The following is an 18,154-nucleotide window of genomic DNA, read 5'->3' as shown; positions in this document are numbered from 1 at the left end:
GACGTGGTTTTGGACCACCTGCAGCAAAGGATATGAGTGGTCATTTTGGAGGAGGACAAGAGCCCGCCAGAGAAGAGGACTGTGCCTTCCATATTTGCTGCTTCACTGAATGCGCAGGCCCTTTGCTGAACAGCAGAATGTTTGGTGCGTCCACACAGCAAAGTGGTTTGTCCTTACCAACTCTAAAATCTTCACCTTGCTTCAAAAAGTGCTTTTATTACTGTTGCCTGGATCGAATTTCTAAAGCACTTTCGAGAGTGCGTTAACATTTTTGTTTATTTTGATGAAAATACATACAATCAGTGCTTAATTTGTGCCGGTGGTTTCCTGTGCCGGCAGCGGCGCTTATTTCTGGGGGCAGGCACTTATTTTTCTGTCTCAGGTACCTACTGCGAGCAAATAACAGATATGGGAAAGACGAGGGAAGAGACAAACGAGTCAGAAAGTAGAAAGCTACTAGAGTGAGCTGAAGGGGCAGGAAGTGGCTGTAAATGGATTGAAGAGGCCCCAGATGGCTTTAGGATTACTCCGCCTCAGTATTCCCTACTCGCACATTTAATTGCAGCAGCCCTGTGTTTCAGAGGACAGCTTTGGGCAACTGCACGTTTTTATTTACAAATTAGGCACTGCATGCAATCATACAAAATATCATATTATGCAAAACAAATACATAAATGCATTGTTTAAGATCATTCCTATTCTAAATCCAAAACACCATGGCCCAGACCACTTATACTTCATCAAATCTAATTTTATATCACATCTATATGATCAAATACCCACCTCTCCCATCAACAGATTATTCAAATTCACAAATCTTCTCATTAATGGTCTCTTTGTATAATATGCTACCCTTTACTAATTATTGGGTTCATATTAAGTTAACATGAAAACAAATGCTGGCCTGTTATTTAATGCCCCATTCTTCTTGCGGGTTAAAAGTCGCAGGTTCTTCTTGGGTAGCTTTTTTTTAGAGTAAACAAAAAAAGAAAAGGAGATGTAGTGTTGAATACTAGATTACAAAAATGTCTTGCCATACATCTAAAATGCGTACCCCTCTTTCAGTGTAGCAACCAAATTCCACGGAGCATTAAAACTTTTCTCAATTTGACCTTATGCACTGACTTCCTTATTAACCTTAAACATTACAGATAGGTAGATAGGTAGAATGATAGATAGATAGATAGATAGATAGATAGATAGATAGATAGATAGATAGATAGATAGATAGATAGATAGATAGATAGATAGATATTAAAAACCATTGAACATCACAGTAAAACCATAAAATACACATTCTATAGCGTAATACCCTCTAAAAAAATTAAATTGCATATAAAACATATAAAACGTTTAACGAACTAAACTCTACTGCCCTGTGACATTTGTTAAGGCTAGTGCCCGTGCCTAGACTAGACCTGCCTCGAAGGCCTAAAGCACTGTGAATAGTGAGGGGCCTTGTGGAGCTGACTTTCACGTAGTGCGGCCTGCAAGTGTTCTAAGATGCCACAGCAAAGAGTGTGTGGGGGTAAAGTGACTTGTGCAAGTCCTTAATGGCGGAGGCTCCAGCAGCCTGTGGCAAAGTACTATGCACATGTGTGAGAGTAACTATGAAAGAGCAGGCATATATAGTTTGCGAACTGTGGGCATCTAGAGATCTCAACTGTCCAGGTCAGGGCGCCTGATGTCCGCCTTCGGCATTTTATTGGAGACCTGTGCAAGAAATGTTTACAAATCAGCAGATCAGTTGGGGGTCACCAGGGGCAAAACAAGGCATCACTGCCTGCCTTCAGGAGCAGATTTGACTTTGATTGAAGGGGATTTTTAACAAGAGCCTTGTTTCCTCCACCGGATCCCCGTAGCTGCACAGTGTGTGTGGCATGTCTTCCGGGATCATGCAACATAATCTGCAGGTCGTCGTCGTATTAACTCTTTGCCATTGTGGGAGGTGCTGGGAGCAGGACACCAAACCCAGACATTGTTTCAGAAATCTCTCTTTCATCACTCTTGAGAAACCCAAACTTAGGTTTTTCTGAGGTGCTGACAGTGTAAGTGTGCAGGACCATCCAGGCATGAGCTCTGGCAAGAGATGGCAGCCTTGTCTTCCACCAGTGAAGGTCTTCCACACTACTTTTTTTCACACAGTGTGACTGATCGGGGGTTCCAACAGCTCAATTAACCAGACTTGAGCAAGGAGAAGTTGAGATAGGATCTAGATGGAGATAATTCCCTCTGTTGTAGCTCCCACCACGGGTAGTAGTTGAGTAAGTCGGGTGGCGCCTTCCTTGTTTTATCCCAGATGATAAAACCTCCTTGCCAGGGTGTGTTTCATCAGACCAAACTCCAGCCTGGTCTGCACCGTAGAGGTATGTTTTGGCAGGCTGAAGATTGGTCTGTAGGCTTTGAATGCTCTGCTGTCCAGAATTTGTGTGTCCCTGCCTCTTTGTGGTTGGCTGCCATATGTTAGTGTCAATAAAAGGTTGTCTTCCAGAACTTGGAGAAGCGGGGACAGCATTGGCCCATTCAGCTTTGCCTTTAGGGTCCTTAGTGACATTGCCAGTGACAGCTCTTTCCATTTTATCACTTCTCTCTGGCACGTAACGCTGCCCTCCTTGTTGCCTAATACCCCTAGGTATTTGTATTCTGTTGCTGACACATTAGCTATTTTTCTCCAGTACCAAGGTGGAGTTTTTTTGCGGGTGTGATTTAATGAGTATGTGTTTTATCAAAGTTGATAGGCCCTTTTCATCAGAGTATTACTGTGTTGTGTGAATAAGGTGATGCAGACCCACTGGGTGTGGTTAACTAAGACTGTGTCATCAGCATACAGGAGGCTCGACAGTGGCAAACCACCCAACCTCTGGGCATGACAATTGCAGTTGTCAAGTGCCAAGGTAAGATCAGCGAGAAAAAGGTTGAAGAGTGTGGGAGCCAGGACGCACACCCCTGCTTTAGCCTTTTGGTTGTTTGCATGCACCTTGAGAGATGCATCCCTCCTCCAAGCTTTACCTGTACTCATGTGTTACTGTGCAGAACAATTAACTTGTCTGGGAGAGGTCGTGGGATGCCTCAGTTTGCCAACTTACTCCAAATCCTGGAGTGATCCACGTGATCAAAGACTGCCCTGAAGTCGATAAAGCAGATATGTAGTGGTTGTTTTGTAGCTTTTGCCCTGTCTATGAGTATTGTGATGGTCATGATTTTAGTGGTTGCCCCAGAGGTTTTGAGAAGCCAGTTTGATTAAGTGGAATTATTGCATATTCCGCTGCCCAGGCCAGCAAGTCTTCAATCAAAGTCCCGCAAAGTACTTTGCCTCATTGTCAATTAGGGCAATTAGACGGTATTTCTTTGGCAATGACTTGTCCCCACTTTTGTAAGTTGGGTTTATTAATGATCCTCTCCAAGTATCTGGGATTATGCCTGTGAGACAAATTTCTCATAAGAGCGGTTCTAAAGCCTCTGCCCAGAAATCTACACTTTGTTTGAAAATTGCCTGAGGTATTCCATTGGGGCTTGGTGCCCATTCATTCCAGCACTTGCCTATTTGCCATCTGATTGCATTCATGTGTGCAAACCTGAGAGAGGACCCTGGCACATTTGCTGACTGTGGTAAATGCATTGAGGCTCAATACTTATTCTAACCACATGGATGTCTGGAGAGTCAGAACGTAAGGGGCACGCTGAGGCCACACAGGCAATTAAAACATAGGTTAATATTCCCCCCTGGAGGTGACCATATCTCCTGGACCTATCTGCAGGTGTAAGGAAGGATAGGTAGCCCTGCAGATGGTGGGGTTCCGCTAGCCAGATTTCCTACAGCAGAACAATGTCAAAGCTCATGTCAAAGAGGTGTCTTACAGGCTTGTTTGGTGTTCATCCCGTAAGCCTTGTCTTGGAATTGGCCAGCGAAAGATTTGTTTATAGTTCTAGAAAACTGTAGGAAATTGTGAGCTGGAGAAGAAGTGTTTGATGTAGCAGAATAAGCGATTCTCTTTAGCCTTTCACTCCTTGATGAATGCCCTTGAGCGCCTCTCAAAACAAAGATGGTGATCACATTGTTTGAAGCTTTCTGCCCTGTGTGTGAGAACATGATGATAACAGAGGGGCCACGTAGCCTGGCTCACAAAAGGATGTAATACTTATTCCCCAATTCTTGTAAACAGAGCACTCCGCTAGGATTTTCTGTGTGATCATTGGTGTATACCAGGTTGTTTTGGTCCCTTAACCCAGCAACAGTGGCTCTGCTTAGATAAACTCCATGAATTCAAGGTCTGAAAAAGTAGATCAGGCAGTGATGGAATATGTGATAGAAGTAGTAGAATGTTGCCTCTATTCAGTATGTCCCAGGTCCCTTTGGATTGTATTCAAGTTGGAAAATTAAGATATTTGAGTTGGGCTGTTGGGTGGTAGCCTCCTGAAAAATGGGGGAGTATTGCTCCTAAGTGATTTTGTCGCTAAAATGGTCCTGAGGTGTGAAGTGGTCTTGAGCCCCTCAAGACTGCAAGTTAGGATTGAAATTAAGATTAGGAGGGACCAGTGGAGCGGGAAGGCCGAGGACTGTGCAGCCTGTGTTGAAGTTGGCAGTTGGTCTTGTAAGGTGCACTTCGGCCAGTGATGTGTTAAACCCACTGATTGGTTGCTGTTTGTTGGATAAGCACATTCCCCTCCAAAGTTTGCGTGAGTTCCATGATTTGTTCCCGTATGTGGGCCCCACGTCACTTGAGAAGCAGGCAGATGTATTGTAACCTGTATTGGTGTGCCAGGTGCTAGAGAATGTGGCCAAGTTTCTGAGGACCTGGCAGCATTGAGTCAGGCAGTCCCCTGGCTCTAGATGATGGACCATTGGCTTTGTACATAGTGTTGTCTGTCAAAAGCCCTCCGTTGAAGGAAATTCCCCCCTGCCCCATGTCCATATTGGTCAGACTCCTGATGTGCTGCGTCAAGCTGTCTATCGTGGGCCCAAAAGCTGGGGGCAGTGAGCAAGAGTGGAGACCTTTCGTTGATGTTGACTGATGCCGCTAGGTGCTCTAAAGGGGACTTTGCTGTGACTAGCCGCAAGACTGTATCTCCAGCCTAATGCGCCCCCTGGGTTGCCTCAGGTTCTTCTTTCTCCTGGATGGGAAGCATGGTAGTCTCTGTTTGGGCCCTACTGTAGAGCCTGGTGCCTAAATAGTGCCAACTATTGTCTTCATTTCACTGGGTTCTGTGGATTCAGTTTTCAGGTCTGTTTGCCGATTGGCCAGAGTTGTGTTGCTGCTCTGGTGGCATTAAGAGAGGATAAACATCAGCGGCAGACTTTTTGTTTTGGCCTTTTCTCCTTTGGAGTCTCTGCTGCTTTGCGTTTGTTGTTATTTTTTTAAAATTTATTTGTCACCCTCTGATGCAGAGTCTGCTGCAGGTATGGAAACAGGAGGGGTTGCCTGTTGACAGGGGTCTGTTTGTGTGTGACAGCCTACGCACAGCCAGTGTCCTGTGTCTGCCATCTGGTTGTGGTATTGATGCTCTGAGTGGCCGATTTGTGCTGCTGGCACCAGACTCTGGGTGGGTGAGGAGAGTTCCTCCTTTGACACTGGAGCTGAAATGCCAGTGGCCTCTGCTCTGAGGTCTTTGCAGAGGGTGCTCAGCATGTCAGGCAGTGTGGATAACTTGTCCACAATTGGTCCACAGCCTCAGCACTGGGGCATGTGAGGTGACTCTGACTGGGCTCGCTTTATAAGAGAGTTTAGGTTTCCAAGCTTCTCATCTATGCGTGCAACAAATACACCCAAGATATTGAGTAAAAATAGCTGGACGTCCATTTTGTCTGATTGATACTAGAGGTCCGTGACCAAAAGTTGCATAGTATTGAGTAGTGATAACCAGGCAATATCCGTCTTGGACCGATCAACGGTGCCTTCATTGGCTATTGTTTCTCAAGTGGCATTAACAGCCTGTGTGGCAGCCTATGAAGCCAGACTTAAGGCAGTTACAGAGGTGGGACCTGAGGGAGGATCTTGAGGATGTAGACCTGACAGTTCTCCCATTTTGTAATGCTCAGAGGGGAGAAGGAGCCCCGTTCTTCTGCCAACAAATCCTGAACACCCTCCTTGTTGTTTGAGTTGTCAGAGGGTAACTTATCACAGTTTAGAGATAGGTGGGAAGCAGAGGGCAGCTGGAGTAGAGAGCCCAGGATGGGGAAATGAAAGAGACTGAAGCCCAAGAAGATCAGACTGTCCTCCTGGTCAGCTATTAGTGCCTTATTAGTTTTGCCCTTGTGGGGGCCAAGTTCTTCCTGGCACTCACATAGGTGATCTGCTTCTGCGAGGGTAGATATTGGAGCAGCGGGGCTCCCTGGTGGCGTATTGGACTGAGGACCTTCCCGGCTTATCTGGTCCCCTCCTGAGGCCTGCTCATGTGTAGCAATCACATCCACATGGACCAGGAAACTAGCGGACCTGGGGGGGGGGCAATGCCAGATCAGACACAGAGGTCACTGTATTGCGGTGATCAGCCTCCCATTCCATTTCCTCAGGGGGCCGAGAGATGTCTTCCCTTGCTCTGCCCACATCTACAGGTTGAAGAGAGGTTAGAGGCTGGGAATTCCATTTTTGCTTGAAAAGAGGACAGAACCCAGAAATTTTAGGAAGAAACATTTCATATAAATTTTTTGTAAGGTTGAGTCTGTGCAACAGTTCTTGACGCGGACTCTAGCCCCTTCATGGCTTCTGCTGACTGTCTACTCCTTGTCCGTCTCTTTGTTGGAGTCGATGAGGGGGAGTCCCAGCTGCATCTGTTTGAGGGACTGAGACATTTGCAGCCTCCTCTCATGTTTTCTCCCCTCATTTGTTACTGGGGATGTCCCCCTTGTGCACCCAGATCTCATTGTTAAATTAAGTTTGATGTGATGTGATGGTTTACTAGTACTGGGAGCTGGAAGCTGGGAAAGGCCGGTTTCTGCTGGTACAAACAAGATGGCATATTGGACTGGCTGGGATTGTGGTCCACCTGGCATAATTGGTTGTTTTAGCTTGACGTGATTGAATGGTGCCACTACACCCCACTTTCCAAAGGAGATGAGGCACACATATCATGGCCCATTTCCTGAGAGGTTTGCCTGCAAGTACCTGATGCTGGATAAATGATGATCGCTGGACTGCACTGTCACACCCTGCCCTGTTTGGTTGGTTATCGAAGAGAGGGGACACAAGCATGCACATGTTTGGAAAGAGTCAAGGCAAAGGGGACAGCAGTTGTTCGTTACAAAGGTCCCTGAGAACTGAAAGGAGTATTGGTGCTGCTGGAGTCAAAAATAAGTTGCAGGCAATGCAGAAAGGCTTTGGACATTGAGGCAGGATAGAGAGAAGCAGGTCTCCTATGGCCGTCCTATGATCCTACGGCCTTGGGGTAGACCAGCGCCCTCCAATTCTTGTAGATAGACCAATGGAGATCACACTGATAGCACAATGTCCAGCCAAAGCCCTCTAAGCGGTGATGCGGGGGGGAGGGGTCAGGCTCAAAGTCCCAGGTTGTTTTTGCAGGTTTCGGTTGGTGCATGACTTTCCTCACAAGTGTTTCACTTGAGCTTCTCTAGCGCTAAAGAGGGTAAAGCTATTTATTGGGGACCCAACTGAAGGAAGAAGGGTAGAAAAAAGGACAGCCAGTTATGCCAGTTTTACCATCGTGAAATCGATCATGTTGATGAGAGCGCTATCACAAGAGAGTGGAAAGCAGTGGGAGCTGCTAGGCAAAGTGCAACAAGGTAGAGGCAAAGTTGAAAGGAAATGGTAAGGCAGAAAAAACGGGCCTGCTGGTGGTGCAAGCCACACCGACCTACTGCTGGCCGATTCTGAGCCTTATGTGTCACCCACCTGCCATACCGTCTCGCTGCTCTCCTTTGCCCTGTGGTGTAGTGATGGCAGATGACAAACAGGTCGGCGGGTGGCAGTGGGCAGTAGCGGCAGAGGCAGGGGGGCCGCGAGCCTCTGAAAGTTCGGATGGTAGATAGTGGTAAGGGTCCAGCCTCTCCATGGTCGGCAACAGCAGCCACAGCCTCCTTCTCTCCCTTGCAGCTTCCCTCGCCGGTGGCAGATGGTAAACAGCCTTGCCTTGCCTCGCTCCTCCTTCTACCACCATTATAGTTTCCTTTCCATATCTGATCTGTAAATATTTTAGTAATTCAAAAGCCAATTTAGTTTGGATTGCAATAATACTTTTACCCAATATAATAATGGTTTTAGATCCGAAACGTAACTGACAAAAGTGAAATCTAATTCCTTATGTGCAATCTAATTAAGATCTCAGTGTGGGATCCCCCAAACACTTTCTCTAGAAATGTATCTTCTGTCACCTAGAACCACTTACAGTATGTTGGGAGAAGCCCCGGAATATCAGTTTGTAATGTGGATACATATCCACATGAAGTTTCATTATGATTAAGTACAAGGATTTCCCATTTCTAGTGATTTTTAGTGCAAAACTGAAAAAGGCTCCATTACTTTGTTTCACGGGCAATGTTACTTTGAGACTATGTTCCACCCAGGAATATGATTTTGTAAATCATTGTAAATGGTACGCCTAGTTTCTCAATATACATTACTTACTTAATGGAGCCATGATTCAATAAATATTTTAATTTGATTGATTTTCCTGTCCAATGTCAATGCCTTTTGATTGGGCTATTTTAATATTCAAGCATTCTTACATACATTATTTGAAACATGTTAGTAGTTTCTGCAGCACATTTCAGGTTTTTGCTGTTACTGCCACATTGTCTGCAAAGAGCAGTGTAGGTATTCTTGTGTAACCCATCTTTGAAATATCTTACTCTTTCTCAGAGAGAAAAGCAAGAAAAGCATTTATATGAAAACTTATTTGGTAAGCCCTTTTCAATGCCTAACCTAGGATGTACCAAAATCTATTTCTATTGAATGTATTTTAAGATCAATAAATAACAAGCGCAGTTTCTGCATTACTGGTATGAAAAGATTTTGCTACCAGTAACTACAAATCTGAGGACTAATCTATATTGTTAGCCAAGACCTTTTGATTTTTTAAAACAATGTATGCTTATTTAAAGGGAATTCAGCCACCTTTCTTCATCCATTGGTCTGCTGGTGTGTAAGATTTTGCTTCCGCCCACTACAGTATACAGCATGGGGCAGGAGTCAGCCCAAGTCATCCACTCTGTAACTTCTCTTTGCATGACTAGATTTTCCCCTTCACAAGGTGCACATCCGCACATAAGGTAGTTCTCTTCTGTGACAATGTTTTATTTTTACTTTATTACTCTGGTGTTACCTTTGTGTTATGCTTTCTACCAGCTCTTCCATGAGAAGCAGAGGGCACATTCCAAGTTTATTAGTTCCCATTGCCTGCTAATAGTGCTGTTATTCCTCTTGGAGTGGTCTTTATTTTTTTCTGGCTGCCCATAAGTCTCAGCAGCATACCAAATTCCATTTGAAACTAACTGCAGCCCTTTATGTTATTCTGTCAAGTATTATAACTGAGGGCTACAGTTATATTTCTAAGGCAATTTAGTCCATATGTCATGTTTGTATTGCTTTCTACTTTGCTTCCATTGCTCTTGTATGTCATTATATTTGCAAACCAATTTAGTCTGTATGTCCTGCGTATTTGACTTTCCAGTGTGCTTCTAATGCTTTTGTATGCCTGGTTATATAGACATTAAACAATTATGTTACTAATTTTAACTCTGCTACGTATTCCAGTTTCTTGATCTATCTATGTATCTATCTATCTATCTATCTATCTATCTATCTATCTATCTATCTATCTATCTATCTATCTATCTATCTCTCTGTCTAATCTGTCAAACTCTCTGTCTGTCTATCCACCTTTACAACCCTATCTTTCTGTCTATCCATCTACCTTTTCAACCCTATCTTTCTGTCCATCTACCTTTGCATCTCAGGTTATCTGTCTGCCTGCCCATGTCTATTGGCCTTGAAACCATATCATATTTTGAAACCAGTTGCAAAATACCTTTGCAACTCTATCTTCACAAGCTTGTCTGTTTGTGCAAGCCTCTCTGTCTGTCTAAACCTCTGTTTGTGCAAGCCTCTGTCTGTCTGTCTCTCTCCCTGTCTGTCCAAGCCACTGTCTGTCTATCTGTGCAAGCCGCAGTCTGGCTGTGAAAGCCCCTATGTCTGTCTGTGCAAACCTCTCTCTCAGTTTGTGCAAGCTTCTGTCCGTCTGTGCAAGCCTTTCTGTCCGTCTGTTTAAGCCTCGCTGTCTCTCTGTGCAAGCTTGTCTGTCTGTGCAGGCTCTCTGTCTATCTTTCAGTGCAAGCATGTTTTTCTGTGCAATCCTCTCTATCTCTGCAAACCTGTCCATCTATTCGAGCCTGTCAGTCTGTCCAAGATTCTCTGTCTGTCTGTGCAAGCCTGTGTCTGTGCAAACATCTCAGTCTGCCTGTGCAAGCTTCTCTGTCTACCCATCTACCTGTGCAAACCTCTGTCTGTCTCCTATGTTGCGCTTTCTATCTTTCTGTGCAAACCTCAGTTTCTGTCTGTCTATGGAAGCCTCTCTGTCTGTCTTTGCAAGCCTGTCTGTCTATCTGATTAAGCCTCTCTGCTGTCTATTTGTGCAAGCCTCTCTTTCGGCCTGTGCAAGCCTCTTTGTCTGTGCAAAACTCTCTCTGTGCAATAATCTCTGTCTGACTGGGAATGCCTCTCCGTCTGTCTGTGCATGTTCCTGTCTTTTTGTGGGAACATTTTACAAACATATTACAAACAAGCATTACCAAACGCAAGAGGTTGGTAGCCAATGGCAAACTAATTGGTAATCTTTCTACGTTTGGTGTAAGCCAAGACCTTTTTTTTTTTTTTTACATATGTGTCGATTTCACTTTTGATAATGCGCCCTGTTTTAGGTAATTTACTTAATCTAGGACTCGTTTTAGGCCAATGAATCTTTTGACCCTGATTGGAGACACCTTAAGACGAGATAACTAAACAGCATGTCAAGCAATGGATCAATAACCTCATCGATATTCACAATAGTAAATCAATCAAATTGGTTAGTGACATTTATGAAAACCGAAACACCCCATGACCTTTCAGTCATGAATAACCACACAAAATTTTGTAAGATTTTATGATATTTATTCCCTATTGATTACACTCTACTAGCAAGTTTATTAGTCTCAATACCAGAAAACACATCAATAATGTCACAATATGGCAACTCGAATAAGATTTCATCAAAGCAAAGATCATAAAGATTAGAACAAAGCACGACGTCAACATGGAATAATCTTAGCAGAGTATCATTAGCGCATTATTCAACAAAACATTGATTCAGTCCTTTGTCTATTTGCTTCCGTCTTAGTGAATCCCTTAACTAACCTCAAATTAGCATTAGCATGTTGGGCTTCATGCAAAACAATTTAGCAACACAAATTTAGAAAACATCTGACTATGGTCTCTATCAAAAGAAGCAGTTGGTAACTAGAAAGAAAAGGCAAACAGATAATTACAATTTCATTATCATATAGTTACTCTCCGTTATGGGTCAGCATACAGAGTCAGTCTTCGTCCTCAGGAAATCAGTTGATTCACCATCAGTCAGGAAACGCAGCTAATTTCAGCAAGACAGGTAATAAGGAACACTTCCCTCATAAGGAGGAAAAGTCTAAAACGGGCAAGGCAAGGGTAAGGATGGTTTGAAGAGTCAAACAGAGTGACAAAGTGGCTAGGTACTAGCAAAGAATGGCACATAATGGCTGATTTCTCCTTGCGAAATGGGTTATATTACTCCTGCTGTACAGTCTCTCAATTTCCAATTGGGTAAATTTTGGTGCATCATTATCTCCAACCAATAATTGAGTTTTCACCTCACTTGGATTTTCACTTTAGGACAGTTCTCACGTAGTTCATTGGCTCCTGTAATTGAAGTCCCCAACGGGTAGAATGTCAAGTACAAACTTTCATTCTCGCGGGCTCAGTCAGTAGTCCCATTGTCTTTACCAGTTCAGGCGACCTTGTACCTGTTGCAAGTTTATACTGTTGCATTCAGCAAGAATGTCTCCTTGAGCAAGTTGAGTCTCATGAGAAAGAATTTACTACGGTTACACACATCTTCTAGCTTCTGGAAACGTACGGCTACATGTCCTTCAGCAAGTCAGCACATTGCACGTTAGAAAAACACATTTAATATGAGACCGACAGCTAGGCCCCAACTCATGCTAACTAAGGCCTAGTAATTAATTTTAGCAAAATCTTAACATATAACTCTTAATGCTAATACAAAACCACACATTAGTACATCAATAATTCATTATTAGTCAATGTCATTCATCATCGTATACATTGGTGGCCACTCCCCGTGGGCACATTTCAAGCGTGTATGTTAAAAGCACATTAATACATTTTCTATGCGACATGATTATACATTAATTTGCAAACATTTCATGGTAATTTTTGATTATAATAACTACACTCCAACACTTTCAGTTACATAATGCTGCCCTTTCACAAGGACGCATACACAAAAGTAATAGATGGAATTAATCTCAGCCAATTGTAAGTACTCTGCGCCGCATCACAGTCCATCGTTAATCTGAACAACATGCCAACTCAGTTTGGACCCAGTCGTATGCTAATGAGCCTTGTGCCTGCTTCAGTGGGAACAGGTCCAGCCCGAACATGCCAAGCCAATCCTCCCTGAAATGAAACACAAGTAACCCAGGACTGATTTTGCCCTGATTAGAGCTCATCAGCCAGATGTAGCTTTCACAAGGAGCAATTCCATACAAAAAGTAGTCCTTTTCGGTGTCAGATTACAATGGTAATGTGTGCTTCCCTGAAACAAAAAATATTTTTTGCTTTAGCCAATGATCATTTTAGATTGATGGCCTGATTGCTTCCCCGACAATAAGGTTTTGCCCAAACTATGACCGAACAAAACAAGAATTGTGAAATCCTAAATGCTGGTGGCAAACGCCAGACCTATTGGCTTTGTTAATGTTTGATACTAAGCCCCCATCTCTGAGTCTTTCAGGTAGCACTCTTTCAAAGGGTTTAGGCTGTGAACACGGATGTGAATTTTCACAATAACATTTAGGGCAATTGCTGTTGCCTTTAAAGATTGGCACAGTTTGAGCTGGTAATGTGGAAGAGAAAGGTCTTGCAAAATATCGGCTCACATACTTGGGAAAGTCGTGGATAATTCAAGTGGAATTAATCAGGTCTCGCGGCTTTCCCATTTTTCTGGCCACTTATAGCTTCCTTAGCCTCTTTCCTGCCAATGGGCTGAATTAAAATGGTAGCTTATACAAAAGATTCTGTAATCCACAGACTCATTGCAAACAGCCTTCAAAGTTTTGTCCACTGCCCTGGCTGGTAGACTTGGAAAGATATTGGGAAAGGTAGGTCTATAACTGGGAGCTATGAATAACGTTATCTCACTGTATGCAGATTACACATAAGTATATAAAAACAGCCTATACGACACCGACACTCCTTAAGAAATTAGAAACATGTGGAACACTGCCGAAGCTCAAAATAAACTGGACCAAGTCTAAATTATACCAATTTGGTGGGCTGAGAAAAAAAGAAAATGAACACCGCCCAAAGCTAGGGCTGGTGTGCGTGTCCCCAAGCTTTGAATATTTGGCAATACACATGAACCATTTTGCAGAAGACAGACACAAAATGAATTTGGGGCGAATTGTATGTAGATGGCTTGAAATTATCAATATCAAACGGCAACAAGGTTGTTTTGATCTTTCCTTCGTAAATAGAGAGGTACCCAGCAACACATTAAATGTAAATAATAGACATGATAAGTCATGTAAATATCTGATTATCAATATTTTTTCAGCAGTTTGTAGAATCATTCAAATTAAAATCAAGTACTCAGTTCAAAAACATAAATGAACACAAGGTGTTGTGATGACATGAAAGAAAAAGAGCCTGTTACACTCGTCAGACTCAGGGTGTTCTTCCCCCAAAATTATTGACTTCTCCCCTCCTGTTTAACTGAATAGTTTTTTGTTGTCCTTAGAACTCTCTGCTAACCAGAGCTAACTTGTTTGTGTTCACTCCCTAAAAGATGGTGAAATTGGCTTAGACCTCATTGGCATATTTAATTTATTTAGAAGTCCTGGGAATCGTGGTATACCAAAAAACCAAAGCTGGTAAATTAAATGCTATTAGTTGGCCTGCAGCACTTATTGTGACACCCGCTTAAATGGCTCCTAAAAACATGTTGTAGGAGCGCATCCTTTTTGGCAGGGTTAGCCCCCACTTTTTGCCTGGTATCTGACTTAATTTTGATTAGAAGTGCACTCAGTTCCTGCTAACCAGGGCACCAGTGACAGATCTCTTTCCACTAAAACACCGCAGTTGTTTCCCCAGTTGGTAAAACCTTTAGCACCCTCTGTAAATCCCTAGTAAATGGTATGCCTGGTACCTCGCGCCTGGGGTACTAAGGAGGGTCCCTAAGGGCTGCAACACGAATTGTGCCACCCTACAGAACTCCTCACCATGCACATGACATTGTGCCATTGCAGGCTGCGTGTCTTGGTGCAGATAAAAGTGAAAACACAACATGGCACACATTCTGTGTGCCAGGACCCCTAACATTGCATATAGTATATGTAAGTCACCTCTTTAGCAGGTCTTACAGCCCTAAGGCAGGGTGCATCATATTACATGTAAGGGCATATCTTCACAAGCAGAAATGCCCCTGCTATGTCTTTGTTGATTCTCAGACATAGTAAGGGAGCAGGGAAGCTATTTTAAATGCATGTGCTGGACACTGGTCACTATGAGTTTCCCAGCTACATGATGCTTCTCTGAACCCAGGGATGGTTGATATCAAACATCTCAGTTTAATAAACTCTGAGGAATTTATTAATAAATGCACCCAGCGGGCAACTTAGAGGTGCCTTCCGACAAAACCTACCAGCCTGCTAGCGTGTGTACTGCCTGGTCCTGACTAGTTGAGTACCTTTAGCCATGTTTCTGACCCCACAAGGTGAGAACCAGCACTCGCAGGGGCCAGACACAAAAGCCTGCACTGGGTGGGGGCATTGACACCTCTTGCAGACAGGATGGACATTCCGGGGCAGGAAGCTTCAAACGCCTCGCCGCCTTTGTTATGCGAACCAGATCTCTCCGCTTGGCAGAGATGATCAACCCCCCTGTCCTGACCTCACCTTTGGTGGCAGAACAGGTAGGAAAATTAGTCAGATGTGTCAACTTCAAGCCAGTCCCACCCCTAAGGTGAACGAGCTGAGGTGGTCACTACTTTTTAAATTCCTCCACCTTGGCTTGGAAGGAATTAGGCCACAAGGGTCAGGGCTATGCCCACTTCCCATCAGAAGTGGTCATAGAATAGGTGTATTCACCCTAAAGGTGGTCAGCCTATTATCTACTACCTGACACTCCCTGTAACGCCCCTAAACTGAGTATTTAGAGAACACTCTAAACTATAAAACATAGATCCTGAGGACCTAAGAAAGAAAAGGACACAGAGAAGTCACACCTTCGGAAGAGGAAAAGAAGAAGCAGCTGACCTGGTACCAACTCCACCAGCCTGACTGCTACCCTGGACAGACCCTGCAGCTGAACTTTTCAGAAACCCAGGAGGACTGCCTGCCTTCAATAAAGACTCAAGACTCCCATGAGCATTAGACCTGCTCTCCAACAACATCCTATAGGAAAGGATTCTGCAGCCTCTAGAACCACAAAGACTCCACACCTAAAGTGATCACTACACCGCTGTAACTAATCGGAGTTGGAGTGGACCACTGGCACCAACAAGGTTCCCCAGCTCACCAGAGTCTGAGTCTATCGTGGTTTTACCCCTCTTGGACTTCCTGAAGTCACCTGCAGCCTCTGCATGCAAGCCCCATCTCCCGCAGCCTTGTGGTGAGAGAAAACCTGACACCTCCAGCAACCACTGCACCTGTCTCCCACAACTTGATCTGAAGTGGGTCACTGGTGCCAGCAACATCCCCCAGCTCCCCTGAGCTCAAGTCCACTTTTGTTTCACCCCTGCTGGACTCCACAACGGCACCTGCAGCCTCAAAACACATGACCCTCTATCTGCAAGTGCTCCCAGACACGGAAACCCAACACCAAAGGACACCCCTGCATCTGTTGCCCCTGAGCCTTGGAGAAGAGAACCAAAGGTGCATGTACGTCCCTAGGCACCACACGTTTGTGAGCTACCTGCTTGTTGTCCCCGACTGGCTCCCTAACCAGAGCCTAAGCCTAACCATATCATTTGCATGATGACCAATCCCCATTGAAAACCATTGGGCACCCGACACCTTACTGCACCCGTGCACTGCTTGAGACCCCACGGGTGAGAAGTTGCACTGTACAAATAACTGATTGATCTATTGACTGCACCCGGCCGTCCCAGTGCTGCCCGGAGTGACCTGCTGGTGTGGTTCTGATCTGTGATCACTACTTACAGTAACTCTTTGAGATTGACCTTGTAAGTCATTGATAACTGTATGTTTGCTGAACATTGTTTTCCTTCCACAGGTTAACATTGAAGAACGCTTAAACTGCACTGTGTCGATTTTTGCGACTGAAAATAATTTATGCTTGAAAACGTACTTACCTTATAACGAAGTTCTTGGGTTTAAAGTATATACAAAAAGAAGTGTTAGTTTTCTAAATTGGTCTTGGATTTATTCTTTGAGTGTGTGTCTCATTAATTGCCTCTGTGAGTACAACAAATGTTCAACGCTACCCTCTGATAAGCCTAACTGCTCACCACACTACCACAAAATAGAGCATTAGTCCAATCTACTTTTGCCTGTGCAAGCCAACGGGGGATCCACAGGACTCTTTGCACGTTGTACTTCTTTTTAGTGCACCATACAGTGAGCCAGCATCCTACACATGTCCCAGGCATGCCATTGCAGACTGTGGGGTTCATTCTAACCCTGGCGGTCCAAGACCGCCAGGGCTAAAATGACGGGGGCACCGCCAACAGGCTGGCGGTGCCCCGCTGGGCATTCTGACCGCGGCGGTTTGACCGCGGTCAGAAGTGGAAAACCGGCGGTCTCCCGCCGGTTTTCCGCTGCCCATTTGAATCCTCCATGGCGGCGCAGCTCGCTGCACCGCCATGGGGATTCTGACAGCCCATACCGCCATCCTGTTCCTGGCGGTTCGCCCGCCAGCAACAGGATGGCGGTATGGGTTGTCGTGGGGCCCCCGTAAGAGGGCCCCACAAAGAATTTCACTGTCTGCATTGCAGACAGTGAAATTTGCGACGGGTGCCACTGCACCCGTTGCACCTTCCCACTCCGCCGGCTCCATTTGGAGCCGGCGGCCTCGTGGGAAGGTAGTTTTGCACTGGGCTGGCGGGCGGCCTTTTGGCGGTCGCCCGCCAGCCCAGTGCAAAACCCAGAATACCCTCAGCGGTCTTTCGACCGCGGAGCGGTATTTTGGAGGGGGAAGTCTGGCGGGCGGCCTCCGCCGCCCGCCAGACTTAGAATCACCCCCTGTGTGTAGTTTTAAACTGCCAATTCGACCTAGCAAAATAACCCACTTGGCATACATAAAACACTCTTTTTAATACAAATAAGTAAGCTATAAGGTAGAGTCTAAACAGCCCATAGGACAGGATGTATTTAAAAAGTTGGACTTATACTTTTAAGTTTTTATGTCATGGTAGTGGAAACTCACAAATTATTTTTCACCACGGTGAGGCCTAACTCTCCTATAGGATAACTTTGGATTACCTTATAACATTTAATGAGTGATAACTTTGGTTTGAGAACGGGTAGAATTGTCATGTTTGGTGTCTAAGGAGTTGTAATTTAAAATTCCCTTTAATGGTAAAGTTGGATTTTTAGTCGCAATTCTGAAAATGCCACTTTTAGAAAGTTGGCATTTTCTTGTCCTAACCACTTGGTGCCTGCAGCCTGTATCCTGGGTCACTTGATTAGGTGTAGTTGCCAGTTGGCCTTTATGTATTCCTCCCAGACAGTCACACAATAGGAGGACTGTGTGTTGGCAGGATTGAAGTGTGGAGCTGCGCTCAACCCTACTTACACTTCAAGGCAGCTGCCTTAGCACACAGACAAAGAAATTCGGACTCGCCGTTTGTGACCCCAGACCCAGTGGAGCCAGGGCAGGGAGGAAAATAATTTCAACACCATCTGTGGGGGAGAAGTTTAGAAGCTTCT

Source organism: Pleurodeles waltl, chromosome 9, assembly GCF_031143425.1.
Source record: "Pleurodeles waltl isolate 20211129_DDA chromosome 9, aPleWal1.hap1.20221129, whole genome shotgun sequence".
Taxonomy (NCBI): Eukaryota; Metazoa; Chordata; class Amphibia; order Caudata; family Salamandridae; genus Pleurodeles; species Pleurodeles waltl.
Note: the sequence above shows the minus strand (reverse complement) of the source record.